The 16,187-nt window shown below is 41.6% G+C and overlaps 1 protein-coding gene across 6 annotated transcripts in view; it reads right to left on the bottom strand.

Annotated features, from left to right (window-relative positions):
- The window catches only part of LOC111873019 (ATP-binding cassette sub-family A member 3), a 96,077-nt gene that overhangs the window by 65,089 nt on the left and 14,801 nt on the right, over positions 1–16,187 (bottom strand). For 3 of the 6 annotated variants that reach the window (XM_023867378.2, XM_023867379.2, XM_023867377.2), the window contains exon 2: positions 13,752–14,533. The exons of 2 other annotated variants lie outside the window; for them this stretch is intronic. The gene's annotated coding sequence lies outside the window, so the exon portion shown is untranslated. Of the gene's footprint in view, positions 1–10,033; positions 10,093–13,751; positions 14,534–16,187 lie in introns of those variants that run through there. One more of the 6 variants, XM_033754924.1, reaches the window with a different exon arrangement.

The raw sequence follows: 16,187 nt of genomic DNA on the forward strand, positions 1-16,187 counted from the left end.
TGATCTTATTATTTTATTTAGGAAGTGATATCATAAATATTAGATAAAGATTTGCGTAACTCAATTTACTTACTTACTTACTTAGCCACACCATAGCTCAAGCGGTCAGTCGCTGGCTTCCCACCACGGCTGCCCGGGTTCGATCCCGGGGTCTGGTCAAGTGGGATTTGTGGTGGACAAAGTGGCGCTGGGGCAGGTTTTCTCCGAGTACTTCGGTTTCCCCTGCCAATCTTCATTCCACAATCACCCTCACCTATCATCTGGGGCTGGTACAATAGGCCAGAAGTGGCCGCAGTACAAGGGACTTAGTCCCACCCCACTAGCAATTAAAAAAATACTTACTTATGGAGCTGAGCCCTTCTTGAGGAGCCGCCAAATCTGCAGCTACTCAAGAATTTCCCAGCATTTTATGGAACCCGGAAGTTTATTACCGTGTTCACAAGAACCATCCACTGGTCCTTATCCGGAGCCAGATCAATCCAATCCATACCATCCCACCCTATTTCTCTAAGATCCATTTTAATACTGTCCACCCACCTACGCCTTGGTCTTCCCAGTGGTCTCTTTCCTTCTGGCTTTCCCACCAATGTCCTATATGCATTCCTCTTCTCCCCCATTTGTGCTACATTTACGTAACTCAACAAATATGATAAAATTTGAGGTACCTTAAAACGAACATTAAAGATTAAAACACTGTAATAACCACAGTTGAAATTTTATAAAATACCACCACTGCAAACTTTGATATATGGAAGTGAATGTTTGACACGAACAGAACACTATCAGTAGAGATGAGATATTTAAGAAGTGTTAAGGTCTGCAAAAGACTGGACCGTACTAAATTAGGAGAGAACGGGAAATAAAAATTGTATGAAATAAAACACATGAAAACAGACAGAACTGGATAAATTATCTAGAATTAGTGACAGACGGAAGAACGCGGAAACAGATTATAAACAAAAAAGATGTTGCGACCAAGGAAGACTTTCGAAAATATGGAACGAATACGTGAGGTCGGAACAGGCTTGGTTTCCTCCATAAGGCAAAGTTGTCTCTGTACTTAACTAATCAAGCATTATACCATGAAGGCGTATGAGGGAGTGGAAGTATAGATCAACATTTTCTTTACCTTAGCATTAGATGAAGGTGAGTGGTCGGCTTCATGCCCCGGCCGCTTTACCACCGGGGAAAGACCGCCCGGTACTAATTGGATAGGAGGTTGGGTGGACCTCAATGCCGGTCTGAACGAAGTGGAGAAGAGAAAATTTTTGACCCTACCTGGACTCGAACTCCGACCCCTTAGTCGTCTAGCCCGTAACCAGTCGCTATACCAACTGCGCAATCCTGGCTCCCTGGTTTCATATATAACTTAGAGAGGAATAAGAATTTTTCACAAATGCAAAATTCCTAAGGACACCTGAGGTTCATACTCAATTACTTACACACACAAACACACGAGATCACGCAGCCACACTGCCGTTACCGATTGGTGTCTCTGATTCATCTAATAATGTAAAGTGTTAAGCTCCAAAGGGTTTCAGGGAATATGGTGGTTCCTGACACACCAAACAAAACTGTTAGTTAACGCTTTTCGAAATGGGCAGATGGGACACTGCGTTTAAAAACACGATGTATGCATGTCTTTTTGTGCAGTGGTTGCCAGCATAAGAACCGTGTACCATCATAGGCTCGTTTATATGAATGTGACGTATAGACCCATTGCTAGGCAACGACTCGGTAAAAACGTTCCCGCGGCAGCCAACGCGCGCAACAATATGACGTATATTGTTAGAAAATGGATCAATAAACAAGCCTTATCAACAATATAGAAGCTGTGTTTTCTGCGTGGTCCATGCCGAGGGGCTATACAGAGACAAAGAAGGTCGCTTAAATTAGTTTTTGTTAGAAGGTGAGAGAGTTCAGTCGAAGAAGAGTTCATTTGAATCAGATGTCAAGCAATGGGTCCAGTTCTGGAGATGGCATTTCAAGGTTATTGAGAAGAAATGGCTAGAAAAGAATTAAGCAGTGAAAAGAAGACTTTATGTGTGATTTCAAATGTCAGTGAGACTTATAAATCCGTTGCCAGGATACGACTAGTGAAGACAGAGAACCCTAGTGTGTGTGTAGCGGTTAACTGTGAAGTGTGTAGACCAGCAATAGCGCTGTGTTACCTGTACTTCCGAGTACTGTGTATAAAGTGTCAAAAAACCCAGTCATCCCATCCAAACCCCCATATAGAGTCGCCCCTAACTCCGTGGCCTGTAGTCCGCAAGTGAACTATACCGATTGATCGAGCGACCGCCGCTTGTCGGCGAAGTTACTGTCAACTTTTGCGGATAGAGGGTGTCGCGTGGTCAGCGCAACGAATTCCCACGGCCGTTATTTTCGGTTTTCTAGACCGGAACCGCTAATTCTCCATTCAAGTAGCTCCTCGATTATCCTCGCGAGGCTGAATGGACCCCGTTCCAGACCCACTACATCCCATAAAATGTGGTAGCGCAGGGAATCGAACCTGGGACCTCTGGATCTGTAACCAGGAACTCTGACCACTAGACCACAGAGATGGTCACGTAGATACGGACAGTACCGTAATATAAACCACACAAAAAAATACTAACCCAATATTTTCGTAATTAGTGAACTAGAATAGATATGGAAGGAGGTGTTGTGACCTAATTTAAATTAGGCGTAATATCCCATTATTTGCCTGGACGAAGGAAAACCACAAGAAACCTTAGGATGATCCTTCTCCGTACTGAGGATATCAAACCAGCATCTCCTGAATACAAAGCAGGAGTGCCAGCTGCTGGACCGATACTTAAGGTTGGTATGACATGAAATGTTAATAACAATGTACGTGTCAATAAAATAAAGTTTAACGAAAATTTCAACTAATGATTTATTCATGTTACGCTCATGTTCACCAAAATTGTGCCTGTAAACGAGGCAACAAAATTAATGGATGTCGTGTGCAGATAATTCAATCATCGCTACGCGAAAGCTTTTTAACGTGTTATGCAAGGGAGTATAATGGATGAAAAGGCTATATAAAGGAGAAAAAATCCATACCTGCCAGAAGCGTGACTCTGTTCTCGATGATATTCTTAAGTTCAACGAATATTTCTCATCTTTCCCATGCACGCTACATGTCCCGTCAACCTCTCCTCCCTACATTTGTCCTCTCTAATAACATGTGACTAATATTAACTGAGGCATTATTAGAAACCACATCTAAGAATCCGTATATAATCTCTCGTAACAAAGGAAAGTGATGTCTCTTAGAAAGGCAAAGTAGTTCTTGTGTTCAACTAAGCACGATATGAAGACGTAATGGAAGTATAAGCTTAGGTATTCTTAACCTCGGGACTAGATAAAACTGAGTGGCAGTCTTACCTCCAGCTAAAAATTAGGAAGTTGAGTTGAGTCAGAATCTGTCTGGACTCTGTAGGGGAAAAGAAATATTTCTTGCACCTACAGCAAATCAAACCCGATCCCTCACTTGTCCATCTCATATTCTAGTCACTTCCGACTAAGTCATCCCACTTCTAATAAATTTGATGAAGATCAGAAATTAATGTGCGTTACTGATTCGTGTTTAGGCATTGTTAGAAACTGCGTCTTGAACTCTGTAAAAATCAGGCTCAACAAGCAAGAATTCAGAGAAGGGGGAAAATACTACGTAGAAACACTACAGATTTGTAACATGCTAGTTTACGTTTTATCTACGGCGTGGGGTACTCAGAACCCTTCCTACCTCACCCCCAAGCTGTAGGACCACAGGTTAGCGGTTGCCCATGGCTCGTTAGGCAATATATTCGCAGTTACCCACTATATCCGAGGCCGTCTTCTCCATCCCGAACTTGAGACCGCACCATGACTTGGTCAGAAAGTAACCGCTTACCAACGTGAAACAGAGAGTCGCTGTCCAAAGCTTTTACTACTTGTGTTTCATATTTGAATGACCCTCGGTTCAAATCTTGGCACCAAGACCCACTGTTGTCATCGAGGTTTTGCGTTGTTTTCCTCTCTTCCGCCGTATTCCACGTCAAATACATTTCGAATGTAGCAGGCACGGGNTTGAGTAGCTGAGCGACTGCTGGCTTCTCAAGAAGAACTCGGCTCCATAGACTTAATTAGGTCCTCTGTTTCGCCACAACAATTGTCTTAGTATTTCCTCAGTCCTTCCACATCCTTACTAATTCATTATTCACTGCTCGCCCTGTCACCCGACGATATGTAACCTGAGCTCTGGCCAGCTTCGTTAAATAGACCATAAATAAATGGCATCATAAATTTTCATTAATAACATGAAATTTTAATTACACTGAAGCACATTTAAAATGATTACCACCTTATAAAGAATTAATAATATGGGGAATATAAGCCCAGGAAATGGGCTGTCTCTCTTGGGGTTCGTGTGATAAATAATCATAACACTGAAGCAGGGGGAAGCAAGCCCATACATTAGCTAACCGTTCTGGTCTGAAGTCTGTTTCTTAATTAAATTAATTTATCACCTTGTCATGATGATGTACGGGAGAATGGGAGAAGCTCCGCTCGTTCTTGACCTCGACAATAGTTAGAGGCGAGTGGCCAGCCTCATGCTGGACTGCCTTATCCACGGGTCCTGTTAAATAGATGTCCGAGTTCGCTTCAGAGTCAATATGAAAAGCAGTGGCGAAATGAAAACTTCACACATCTGCCGGGAATCGAACACAGGTCGTTGGGCCTGTAGGTATAACTTTACTCCCCCAACGATGAAAAAGCGACGTAGAAAAGGATGCTATTGAAAATGATGCTGGTTCGTAGTCGGTTGAAGAACTATGCTACAAGCCAGAAAGTAGCGGGTTCGATTTCCGATGAGGCCACTGGATTTTTCAATTGACTCAATCCTTCCAGCCGCACTATGGCTCTAACAGAAATGAGTACCAAGAGTCTTCCTGGGGGGATAAAGAGCGGCCGGCAAGTAAAGCTGACAACATTACCGCCATCAATAAGGCGACTGTCTAGAAAAACTGGGAGCCTCAACGTCTCACAAAACTATGGGCCACCACAGCCTGTTACAAGGATAACTTTGCCTTTTTGTTGAAAATAGTGTAAATATAGGAATAGACTGAATTGTGACCGTTTGCAGTGTGATGTCGGGTTTTAGTGACAGCAATCACTGAAATTTGGGTTCCTCAACGAATATTTTCGTTCGCTGAGCCGGGACAGATCAGTCACAATACTGAATAAAGTAAGGACTGGAAGACCAGGGATTTAGGGTTCTATTCCGGCAGAGGAAAGAGATTCTTCTTTTCTTTATGGTGTTCAGATTGGTTCTGGAACCTACCGAGCCGCCTATCCAACGGACACCGCGTTCTTTCCCGAGGACAAAAGAAGCCGGGACTGATTGTGACCACTCAGCTGAGTATATTTCTAAGGTTACAAATGCGTAGAACTGCATGTGTCCTCATTGTGTGATACTACATTAAGCACAATAAAACAGCCCCAGTGGGCCTAGGCCTACCTCCATGAACTTCTCCGTTCACTTCGGTTTTTCTAGATCTTACACATTGGGTAGGACTCCTTGGGCGGGTAATCAGCTCGTCGCAAGGCCTGTACCTGTAGACAAACATCCATGCCCTGAGTGGGATTCGAACCCACGATCCCGGTTTCCAAGCGAGCGAAGACAGTACATGCCTTAGACCGCTCAGCTACCGTGACCGGCCAAGAAAACTTTACCTTTACCTAAATTGCAATCAACCGCTCATGGGAAATTCGTATCAGAAAGTTATGGAGTTTTTACTCAAAAATTTATACTAATAACTTTGCAAAAATATGCTTCACCTTCCAATATAACGACGCCCCAAGATGTAATTCACCTTATATTCTGTGGAAAATTAAAAAAGAACAGACAAATACTTCCATTATTTTGGCCATATCCTGCATATAAGGAAATCAGTGCTAGACTAGTACGACCCACACAACTACGGGTAGAATATTTTTGAAGGTAACTATACGAGAAAGAAAACTTTAGTTTCAAGGAACTATATACAAAGTTGTTATATGGAAGTTTACTTTTGGCAGACAGAAGGTAAGCTGGATTCCCGAAGGATAGTGTTCTGACAGAAGCAAGCACGAACTTAAATATTGCATTCCATTAAATTTCCCACAAACAAAAGTCATTTAAACAAGTTGGGAAATATACTTATGCTTGCTGTCTTTTGTTTCATTAACACCAAACCCGCAAAACTTAATAAAGAAAGTGTATTGGACATAAAACGTGTGTTCCATTTCCCTCCACCGCTTTTATTACAGAAAAATTTTCGCTTGGACAAATATTTAGCGAATTACGAGCAAATTAAGTTCGTGATCCTTTCAGAAGCGAGTGTATGTTTTCGCATAAAATGTCCATTATTGTTGTCCGACTTTAACCGAAACTGGAGGGGGTGAACAAACTTTATTTAAACTCCCAAAACCAAATTTCATGAAAATCCTTTCAGCGATTCTCGAAGCGTGTCATACTTACGTGAAAATGGGCAGGCAGAGAGATTTAGATGCGAAGACTTCTAGAAATATCCGTGGGTTACACGCATCCGATATAACCAGCTTGAAGTAATAACAGATTTTATACTAAAGTATACTACAATAAATACTGGACATTTCTCTTTTATTTTTAAATAAAACTCCTCTTGGGATCGCAATTAGTGACGGTAATTTGGATGTCAAGAGCTACTGGACATAATTCTACAAATCTACACCTTCAAAAGTCAGTGTACAGTACAGGACGCTCTCGTGTTCAAGTGTTAATAGCCACTACCCGGTCACTACGGTTTTCCGCGAGGCTTACGCGCGCAGGCGCTGAAATGACACTGTCTACGTTTACTTGGGAGGCTCGCGCGCAAGCGCTAAACAGTTGCTATGTTCACCTGGGAAGTTTAAGTGCTCAGGAGCATGGTCATGGTCTCTGCTGGGGGGCTGGGGTGAGCAGGCGCTAAAACGTCACGGTCTGTGTTGGTGTGGCAAACTAACTTGCACAAGAATTTCAATGTTGTTCGGTATTCAGTAACCAGAAATGGTCTACTGACAAATAATCGATTTCGTTTCAAAGGTAATGTCGTCAAAGTAAAACGTATATGAGAAAGTATGTGCCTTGCGCCGATATTTTGTTCATTATATCTTACGCAGTAACTGCCTTCTAAAAGAAGTTATTGAAGGAAAGATAGAGGGGCGGATAGAAGTGACCAGAAGACGAGGAAGAAGACGTAAGAAGATGCTGGATGACCTTGGGGACAGAAGAGGATATTCTCATTTGAAGGAGAAAGCTCTAGATCGCATTAAGTGGGGGAAGTGTTTTGGAAGAGACTGTGGACCTGTCGTCTTGACAGATTACTGATGAATGAATATCAAAAAAACTGGGAGACTCCAAGGATAATGCATAACGTCATAACATCTGTGCTTCGACTGCTCTACTACAACATTTGTTCCAAACACTTTTTGCTCCGGCAAGTATCTGATGAGTTACACGCCAGTTACACTTGAGATGCAAGCTTGAAATACATGTATGTCTCTAGTCATAGAAAAAAATCCGTTAATAGTGTTCAGTTTTGACCAAAATTAATGAAAATCCGCCAAGACGTTCTCGAGTTCTTGCAGGTGGAAGGACAGACAGACGTGGGGAAATTAGTAGGCGCAATTTCTGAACAAAAATGACATACCGAAAATGTAACAGCGACGTACAACAAGCACCCAACAAAAATCTATAACTCATATGTGAACTCTTTCCTGTTTCAATTCAGCGTATATTTTTCGCAAGACAAATATACAAGTTTAGTACGGCCCCCATCCCTACTTGACAGACGTAACACACTCCTATCTTTCAAACATATTTTGACTACGCTGTCACATAAAATTTCATAACTTGTGGAAAAAGATTCAGGAATGCAAGAAAACTATTTATAGGAAATTCTCATAGGCCGTTCGCTTTACGCTTGCGCATATAGAACGACTAATAAATTTCAATATATACGTGTATTTGCGTTGCCTTACTGCCCAAAAACGTTCCATGAAACCCATTTCAATATTCATACTTATGCAAAGTGTGAGAGGTAGGGTAAAAGAACATACCTTTCTTCGTAGTACGACACACAGTATTCACCACAGATTAGATATTGTGACGTACAGATCCATTGCTAGGAAACGGCTCGATAAACAAACGCCCCAAATATAAATAAGATCTAAAAGCTCGTGACAATGGTATATTAATACAATCACGGATTTTTTAACATTATCCATCATCCTACATTTTATTTAAAACGGCGTTTCGGAGAATAGACTCTGTATGAGTCCAGAGATTGGACCCAGTTGAGTAGGCTGTTTTACCTGAGAACGAAAGCAGAGCCCAGTTTTCGAAACGTTGCTTTAAATAAGAAACAGGACAATGGATAGTGCCCAAAAAATCAATAATCGTGCCTTAAATATAGTCCGATGGAACTGCCCCCCCCCAACATTCCTACCTAAGGGCAGGAAGCACCATACATATTTCCCTCCACTCCCTCAACCCCTGGGCACTCACTTCCGGTCGCCATAATTGCGGCATATTGAGCAATAGAGTCGTTTCTGAAGCCGTCCCCTCCACATACTTTTGCAGTAATTTATGTGCGTAATGTAATTATATATCAATCCACATTTGTCTCTTAGTTTATTTAACGACACTTTCTCAACTACATATATTATGTAGTGTAGAATGGGAAGATGATTTTGATGAACTGGGAATTATGTAGAAGGAAAGAGTCGTGGCATGTTTTAAAGTATTATAACAGGATTTATCTGTAGAAAATGAGGAAATGAAAAAGTCAGCATAGCTGGTTCCCGGAGCCATAATCAGATGCATAACTTCCAGAATGCGAAATAGCATTACTCAAGTGCGTTGCTGATTATTCAGTTTCTTTGTACGGAAACCAAAACATATCAAAGATGAATTTTAGAATGCACATACACACGTACGAACACTCTCGCACCCATAAATAGGCCTGCCTACATACATACATACATACATAGATTGCATACATACTGTCGCCTGTCGAGTGACTATAGACGGGGTTTGGATTGGTAACCGAATTTACTAAACTATTAAAGAGCTCGTGACTACATTTTAAAAATCACTATCACGGTCTTCACTGCTCTGCTTGGTAACGCCTTCCAAGAGTGGACGTTCCTCTGCTTCCGGGTTCACGACCTCGCAGGCTGGCGACCATTTCACACCTACCTCTTACTCTTCTAACTGCCGTCTCATGGCTCCTTTATTCATTCATATATACAGTTAAAACATATATTTCTTCATGCATGCATACGTACAGATTACATACATTCATTCATGCATAAAAACACGCGAAATGAAATGTCTCCTCGCAAAGTTTCATCTGCGAAGAGCACATCCGAATTCTATTGTTTGCAGTTCTTTGGCACTACGAGCTTTACTGGAGAAATAGTGCTCAAAGAAAATAGACATCTTTTTTCTTTTGCCTGGTTTCAATACAATGCTCACAGAGCAATAAAAATGCACTTCAACAGTCATTCCAGCAATTATCACATAACATTACCGGTAAGTATACACTAACCAACCCCACTGAAGAAAATTCTTCTCTTTTGGGGTTTATTTTACTAAGTTGCCAATATCAGAGCTCTACTGACACAAAAGGGGGAGTGATTCATGAACTGGAAATGATCTGGAAGGAAAAATTCGTGGTCTAACAGAGATATTACCCAGGAGGGACTGAGAAAAACCATAGAAATTCTCAAACAGAACACGGGTAGATACCTTAGGATTTACTGACCTCCGGTATACTCGTAAGCAGGCTTACTAATTATCTAAGAATAGATATCTTTAGTTTCGAGAAAGTTGGCTCAAGGAACATCTTTTTGACTTATACTGAGGTGGCGCTCCCTTCAAATCTCGGCCCGAACACCAACTATAGAGATTAACGTATTTCATAGTTTTCCTCAGGCCTTTCAGGCGATAGCCGGGACAGTAAGTGATGCTTCAACTTACGCCATGATCGATTCCTTCAACATTCTTTCCAGTTCGTGTCCCTACTCGTCCCAGCATTCCAGACATAGAGCCTGACCATACTAAATCGCTGTTAAATGGACAAAAAAGAAATAAATGAGTCCTGACGGACTCCGTGGTCTAGTGCTCAGAATTCCTAGCCACAGATTCAGAGGTTCCGGGTTCGATTCTCGGCGCTACCAGATTTTCTGAGAAGTAATGGGTCTGGAACGGGGTCCACTCAGCCTCGTGAGGATAATTAAAGAGCTATTTCCAGGAAATAGCGGCTCCGGTCTAAAAACCGAGATTAATGACCGTGTGGATCCGTTGTGCTGACAACGCGACACACTCTATTCGTGAAAGTTGGCACTAACTTCGCCGCCAAGCGGTGGTCGCTCGGTCGGTATAGTTCGCTTGCGGACTACAGACCCCCGAGTCTTTTTTTTTTAATAAATTAATCTTACTTTCAGAATAAGGGCCGCTCCATAGCTCAAGCGGTTATTTGCTGGCTTCCCATTGCTGCGGCCCGGGTTCGACCCCCGGTCTGGTCAAGTGGGATTTGTGGTGGACAAAGTGGCGTTGGGGCAGGTTTTCTCCGAGTGCTTCGGTTTCCCCTGCCAATCTTCATTCCACCAATTCCTCCACAATCACCCTCACCTATCATCTGGGGCTGGTACAATAGGCCAGAAGTGGCCGCAGTATAAGGAACTTAGTCCCACCCCACTGGCAATAAAAAAATACATGGTTATCGGAGTGGGGTGGGGACCACAGTCTTGTGACTGGTCTGGGCTCCAACTAATCTCTCTCATCCCTGATTCTGTGTTTTGTGTTATGTGTAGTGATCAGCTTTGCAACATTCGCAATAAGTGAACATTCAGGCCGTTCAGAAAGCTGATAATGCATCCGAAAGATACATGTATCTCTGCTCCAACTGCCCATACTCCCACTCTCCTTATGCAACCAGTAAGGCTGCTTCCGGGCTACAAACTTTATGCTCACTTTCAACACGTGGAATTCAAGACAATGCTGATATACACAGCATAGCGTGTGTGCGTAACAAAAGGAGTTGGTACATAATATGCATATTTCACGATAAGAATATCTGCCTCAGATGGTTATAATCGTAATTTATTAGTGATAAAGTAACTCATTGGCCAACAATAACTAATATTTATTGCCCAGCTGGGCTTACAAAATGGACTCTTGATGATAAGAACTGACATAACTTTTTAAGCACTGTGTTACTGTATAAATCACATGCTTTTATATTAAACCCAAGAAATTCTGGGAATTTCTTTTGATACGATATGGACCGCTTAGAAAACAACGTTTCCAATAATTCTTCTATTGTTGCGTGTGTATTCATTGCCGTCGTAAGTTTTACCAAGCCGTTGCCTAGCAACGATGGGAGGATTCACATACAGACACACAGACTAATGAGATGGATTTATGAGGTACGCTGCTGAGACGGGCTCAGATGCCATGATATAACACAATGTTTCATAAGGACTGGTTCAGGCATTCTAAAGTTGTTTTTTTTTTCTTTGGCACTACAGCCCCAGTGGACCTAGGCCTAACTCCATGAACTTCTCCGTTCACTTCAGTTTTTCTAGATCTTAGACATTCGGTAGGACTCCTTGGGCGGGTGATCAGCTCGTCGCAAGGCCTCTACCTGTACACAAACACAGAAAAACGCACACACACAGACTAAACATCCGTTCCCTGAGTGGGATTCGAACCCACGATACCAGCTTCTGAGCTAGCGAAGACAGTGCACGCCTTAGACCGCTCAGCTACCGTGACCGGCATTCTAAAGTTGTTACGGGGAGATAAATAAATACACAAATAGCATGGTGACCTCATACGCTTACTTTTATTTTTCCAAAATATGCTAAAAACATTGTCCAAAGGGCGTATTTAAGTGCTTAAATAATTAAGAACTGTATCATGAAGACTTGTGGGGGAGTGGAGGTATAGCTCTACTACTCTTGACCTCGCCACTAGATGGTGAGTGGTCAGCTTCACGCCCCCCACGCTTTACCCCCGAAGAAAAAACCGGACACCCATTGGATAGGAGACTGTTGGGGTTCTTGTAGTTTATGGCCTTAATATTTAAATATTTAAAAAAATCGTACTTCAAAGATTTAACGAATGATCGGTTACAGATTGATCACTCTGTGCTCGAGATTAACGCTGGTGAGTCACAAGCCTTGAGTCTGTGAATGAAATTTCCTCATTATGTATATACACCACCATTAAGAGTACCTAACTTTGTAAACCCGTTTCAGTCTGAACTGATGTCAGGACCTATTTCCTCTTATTAGGCTCTAAATGACTTTTGCGTCATAACTGTCCAATCGCCTCATTATTATGATGACTTAAAATGGTAGACATGAAGCACGTATGCAACTAGAAGTTCTGTGAAGAACTAGTCGCCTACTCCCCTTTAATACGACACGGGCCGCATGGAACACGACGCGTCCGACAATCCTTCTATTATTGTGTATGGGTTCGTTGCCGCGGGAACGTATTTACAGAGCCGTTGTCTAGCAACGATATTGGGATACACATACAGACACACAGAAAATAAGACGATCTCAAGCCTACATTAATTTTTTTTCCCCAAAATAGGAACAGTAGACAAATATTAATGTTAACATTCCCAGACTTTGGATATTTTCAATACAATGAAAATAAAAATTTTCTTAAATTTCACGCTGAAAGGCCTCCTATCTCATTTTCCTAACTGCGACTAAGAAATGTTCACATTAATATTTTAATATATGCTTTCCGTAACACAGAATGGCTTATTTTAAACTACCTCTGCATGCATAAAAAGACCGTCCATTTAGATCTGGCCTCTGAGGTGTGGGTGAGGAACAGCATGGCAACTAGCGAGGCAGTGGTTGCATCTGTATTGTGGTAGGTTACGTGACGCACTGTAACTAAGGACCAGTGATAATTCCTACACGCCAAACAGTCGGTATCTCAGTTAATGGGCTTCACCAGAAATCCTGCGAATTCTATTGAGAAAGGTCAGGACTAAACGCAGGGACATTATGTGATATTTACCATTCTCGAATTGAAAGACAGGTCTTTGTACATTTTAGTCTAGAAACAATGGCGAGAAGAAGTACCAACCTTCACTAGATAAAAAACTAGAGCAAAAACAAATATTTATGATTATAGTAAAAAGATCGTGGTTAATTATAAACATAACCATTAAAATATTAAACTAAACATATTCATGAATTTTAATGCCAACAGTACATAAATAATGAGAGGGCTGTTGCCACCACATATCTTGTGATTCGCGTTTCGAACTCCCCACATTCTTTACGCATTATAGTGAGACACGAAAATAAGTTGATAGTTTTAGAAATTTCCATTAGGTTAATACTTTAAATGTTGGATTAAAAGGTTCCATAAGTAAAATGAAGTTTAATCGGCATTCAAATATACGGCAAATTATTAGTGGATTAAAAAACTACAAATTACACGTCTCATTATTTCGTAAATTTGAAATATAACGAAAGATTCCAACGGTAAGCAAATTAACCTTAAAATATGATCACAATTTAAATTTTAAAAACCTATACAAGAAACACATAATTACGCAAACAATTGGCAGACATACCAGCGGTGTCACCAAATTACAAACTAAAACAAAATACACAGCAAACACCGATATTCATTTCATGCAAAATAAATATTTGCTTACAGAAAAGTGTTGGTATCTTGTCAGATGTGGACTGTCCCGTTCATAAAGGCCGATGCTGTTGTAGCTAAGTTATATTGTTTATAATTACACTGGTCCTGGTGGTAGGAACAATAATGACGTAATCTCGGTAAAAACGGATCGCCTCTTCCGTATGGATGGTGGTGATGATGATGATGCCTTTTGGGCGAAGTCACAAGAATGCAAAATATGCAGTGTAGTGATGTAGTCTGTAACCCGCTCATCCCAGCCGGCTTCAACTGTTACTTTCATGTATCGATTCCATGGCGTCGCCGTACACAAGCACTATTGATCCCGTCGTCATATACTTTTCAAATAAAAAGATTACGCAATTGTAAATTAACATTTACTCTCTTTCTAACAGCATCTATATATTCTTTCCCCATTGTCAATAATTCTAGATGTAATGTTACGCTGTTGCTGCATGATTAACTTGTAGATGTAATGTTTCGTCTGGATTACTGTAAAATCAACACACGCCACAGCTTCACAGTTACGAGAAATCAACAATTGAACATGTTTTTGCTTGCTTCAACGTCGATGAAAGATGGTATTTGTTCTGTGAGTTTTATATAGAGACGAGATGGTACCGGCTACACTGCACTGCAGGCGGGTTCGCGCTAGTCAAGCGAGCTCTGCGTGGGGGGTCAACTGCTGCTGCTGCTAGCGCGCTCGGCCGCTCGCTCGCAACTGTCTTACTGCTGCTGCCACATCACCCTGCGCGCGGCTATTCGAATCCGGCGTACAAATATAAACACAGCCCACTGCAACAGAACCTCAGTTTCATGTGGGGACATTTCATCAAAACTCAACCATTCTGCGTGTCTCTCCTCGCCAAATATAAATTTATTATCTCAATTGGTAACAACAATAATTTTGACAGTTTTAAGGCCGTCGACACAACAACGAAGTAGAATGATTATGATTTAACAAAATCTATTAAAGTACATACGATATGTCAATCGATCATATTTGTCTTGTTACATTACATGTTTCACCACATGGACGATCAACAGGTGTAAACAAATAAATAATTGAAAAACAGCGTTACAGAATTGCAAAATCAAATCGATTAATTTTTAAGAAATGTCGTGATAAATATGTTGTGTAAAATGGTAAAATATAAAAATAAAAAATATATTACGGTAGATTGTTTAAATTGTTTAAAATTGTCTCCTGTCTATAGGAGACGGGATAGTTCAGTCACTATAGTGACGAAATATGGGCTAGACGCCCGGGGTTCGATTCAGGGCAGAGGTAATATTATGCGTGCAGACCGTCTCTGGGACCCACACACCCTATCCAGTGGGTAGCGGCGGCGATTTTCCGGGGGGGGGAAGGGGGGCGGGGGGTGAAGGTGACCACTCGCCTCCATATAGTGCAGAGGTAAAGAAAATGTGGATCTATACGTATACTCCCCTATACGCCTTCATGGCGTAGTGCTTGATTAATTAAGCACAGGGACGGTCGTACCATAGCTCAGGCGGTTAGTCGCTGGCTTCCCACAGCGGCAGTCCGGGTTCGAGACCGGGTCAAGTCATGTGGGGTTTGTGGTGGACAAAGTGGCGCTGGGGCAGTTTTTCTCCGAGTACTTCGGTTTCCCCTGCCAATCTTCATTCCACCAGTTTCTCCACAATCACCATCATCTACCATCTGGTGCTGGTACAGTGGGCCAGAAGTGGCCGCAGTACCAAGTGGACTCAGTCTCATCCCACTAAGAATAATAATAAAAAACTAACATTTACCTTATTCCTACCTATGCTTATATCCCCCAACCGGTTTCACGCTTCCAGGTTTTCGCTTTAAAATATTGTGCTCACTTCTCACTGCCATATGCGTGCTACATTTCCATCCTAACCCATCTCCTCGATTTAACTACTTTAGTAAAATTAGGACAAGGGTACAAAACAGACATAAGGGTATAAACGTTTTCATTTTGTATCTTTGTCCATTCCTATTACTTTCAATTTGTTAAGTCCGAATGATTTCCTTGTCACTTCGTCCTTAACACTCTAAGTTTAACCTACCAACTTTTAGATAAAGGCGTAAAAATGAACGAGGTGAGAGAGGTCAACAACTGACGTAACTCTTTGACAACTTCCTGATAATGACTTGGCATAAAATACAACAAATTATATCAATCAAAGAGTCTGCTTCGTTAGAACAAGTTACAAATTTTTCGCGCCAAACAATTTTTCCCTTTTCATTTCTTATTTCAAAATAGATTTCATCGAACGTCAAAGTTATCACCCCTTCTTATTTCATTTTCCTTTTCGTGCGTTATTCAACTACGTTTTCAGTATCATGATTACGTAAGCCGCGCCACAGCTCAAGCGGTTAGTCGCTGGCTTCCCACCGCGGCGGCCCCGGTTCGATCGCGGGTCTGGTCAAGTCGGATTTGTGGTGGACAAAGTGGCG

The sequence above is a fragment of the Cryptotermes secundus genome, unplaced genomic scaffold (genome assembly GCF_002891405.2).
Source record: "Cryptotermes secundus unplaced genomic scaffold, Csec_1.0 scaffold2719, whole genome shotgun sequence".
Lineage (NCBI taxonomy): Eukaryota > Metazoa > Arthropoda > Insecta > Blattodea > Kalotermitidae > Cryptotermes > Cryptotermes secundus.